At 48.1% G+C, this 2,568-nt stretch overlaps 1 pseudogene; it reads left to right on the plus strand.

The window, feature by feature from the left end:
* The first annotated feature begins 207 nt into the window (after positions 1 to 207).
* On the plus strand, positions 208 to 929 carry LOC101610833 (annotated as a pseudogene).
* Positions 930 to 2,568: the final 1,639 nt, after the last annotated feature.

The following is a 2,568-nucleotide window of genomic DNA, read 5'->3' on the forward strand; positions in this document are numbered from 1 at the left end:
AATTATTTCAGCTGAATTAAAGAAAAAAAGAAAGAAAGAAAAGAAAAAGGTAAACTGCCCTACCTGGGAAGAGATAGTCAAGAGCTCTGCTTAGAGGTGTTAGAATTCAATTATAAAATACAAGACTTAGGCTCAGTCACCTTGAGTGCGATGAGCAGCCTGGGCCGAGGAGGGGCTGCAAGGGGTGTGGAAGTGCAGACATTAAAAATGCTGACAACCAGGGCACTGCTCATTTCTCCAGTTCTGATCCACTGTTGCGCCAAGGGTCTAATCACCCTGCGTCTGCCTCCCTCCTGAGTAGGCCAGAGGCCCCATCTAAACAGCCTTCATGCGGCAGCTCCCCACTCCAGGTAACCAGGAGGGAGTTTCAGACCAATGTTGTCTCCAGGGACATCGACACACCAGCCAAATTCATTGGTGCTGGAGCCACCACAGTTGGGGTGGCTGGATCAGGGGTGGCATGGGAACAGTGTTTGGCAGCTTGATCATTGGCTGTGCCAGGAATCCAGCTCTCAAGCAGCAGCTCTTCTGTGCCATTCTGGGCTTTGCCCTGTCTGAGGCCATGGGACTCTTTTTTTTTTTTTTTTTTGAGAGCGACAGACACAGAGAGAAAGACAGATAGAGGGAGAGAGAGAGAATGGGCGCGCCAGGGCTTCCAGCCTCTGCAAACGAACTCCAGACGCGTGCGCCCCCTTGTGCATCTGGCTAACGTGGGACCTGGGGAACTGAGCCTCGAACTGGGGTCCTTAGGCTTCACAGGCAAGCGCTTAACCGCTAAGCCATCTCTCCAACCCCCATGGGACTCTTGTTTGATGGTCACCTTCCTCATCCTCTTCACCATGTTAAGCTCCATGGGGTCACCCAGCCATGCTTGCTGCTTCAACTCCATGCTGTTCCTGGTGCTGGAGTGTGCTCAGCTTTACCATTAAACACAATGTAAATATATCACACACATATACATACGCATATATATACATACACATATATGTATGTGTGTGTATGAAATTTAGGTTATTTGTTTACATATTCATTCAGTCTCTCCACCTGTAAAACACTACACTCAAAAATCCAGCTTAAAGCCAGGTGTGGTGGTGCACGTCTTTCATCCCAGTACTCCAGAGGCAGAGGTAGATGGATCACTGTGAATTGGAGGCCACCCTGAGATTACATAGTGAATTCCAGGCCAGCCTTGCCTAGAGTGAGACCCTACCGCAGGAGGAAAAAAAAAAAATCCAGCTTAGACATAATTTCCAGTTGCAAATTCAACCTGAACTCTTCTAAGAATAGTTGTTTGGTTCTATTTGCTTCTGTGGTATGTGCACACACATGTGTGTATGGTGTATGAATATGTATGTGCCCGTGTGGTACCCCATGCCTGCCTGAGGCAGTGGCACATGCCTGCAGTGCCCAGAGTGGAACGTCAGTTGTCAGCTCCATTGCTCTTCTGAGAATTCTTATTAGAGCCACAGTCTTTTTCTGGTCCTGGAGCTTGTCTTTTTTTTTTTTTCCACGAACTTCTGTGATTCTCCGGTCTCTGATCCCCTAGGGGACTGGGGCTGCACATGCGGAAGCCATACCCAGCTGTTTATATGGGTCCTGAGGCTGGAACGTGAGCAGTCCACCAAGCCTCCTCAGGCCCTCATGCTTACACAGGAAATGTTCTTAACTGCTGGGCCATCTCTCCAACCCTGTTCTTGTTTTCTGTTTGATTATTTTTGTTTGTTTGTTTTTGTTTTGTTGAGGTACGGTCTCACTCTGGCCCAAGCTGTCCTGGAATTCACTAAATTCACTATGTAGTCTCAAGGTGGCCTAGAACTCATGGTGATCCTCCTACCTCTGCCTCCTGAGTTCTGGGAGTAAAGACGTGTGCCAAGTTGAATGCCCGGCTTTTGTTTCTTTTTTTTAAATTGTTTTGTTTTGTTTTTCGAGGTAGGGTCTCGCTCTAGCTCAGGTTGACCTGGAATTCACTACGTGGCCTCAGGGTAGCCTCAAACTCACAGTGATCCTCCTACCTCTGCCTCCAGAGTGCTGGGATTAAAAGGCGTGCACCACTACGCCTGGCTATTTATTTTTTTGTGAGAGAGAGCCAGGGCCTCCAGCCACTACAGTCAAACTCCAGACATGTGTGCCACCTTGCACGTATGCGCAACCTTATGCACTTGGGTCACCTTGTGCATCTGGCTTACATGGGACCTGGAGAGTCAAACATGGGTCCTTAGACTTCGCAGGCAAGCACCTTAACTGCGAAGCCATCTCTCCATCACATAGTTTATTTATTGAGAGAGAGGCAGATAGAATGAATGGATACATTAGAGCCTCCTGCCACTGCAAATGAACTCCAGATGTGTACCTCGCTGTGCATCTGGCTATATATGGGTGCTGGGGAATTAAACCTAGGTCCTTTGGGTTTGCTGGCAAGTGCCTTAACCACTAAACCATACCTCCAGCCCTAGCTCCTCCCCCCTCCTTTTTTTAAAGTCTCATCTTTTCTTAAAATGGCCTGGAACTTGAGACAATATCCCCACCTTAGCTTCTCAAGTACTGGGGTTACAGGTGTAAACAACTACA

The sequence above is a fragment of the Jaculus jaculus genome, chromosome 1 (assembly GCF_020740685.1).
Source record: "Jaculus jaculus isolate mJacJac1 chromosome 1, mJacJac1.mat.Y.cur, whole genome shotgun sequence".
NCBI lineage: Eukaryota > Metazoa > Chordata > Mammalia > Rodentia > Dipodidae > Jaculus > Jaculus jaculus.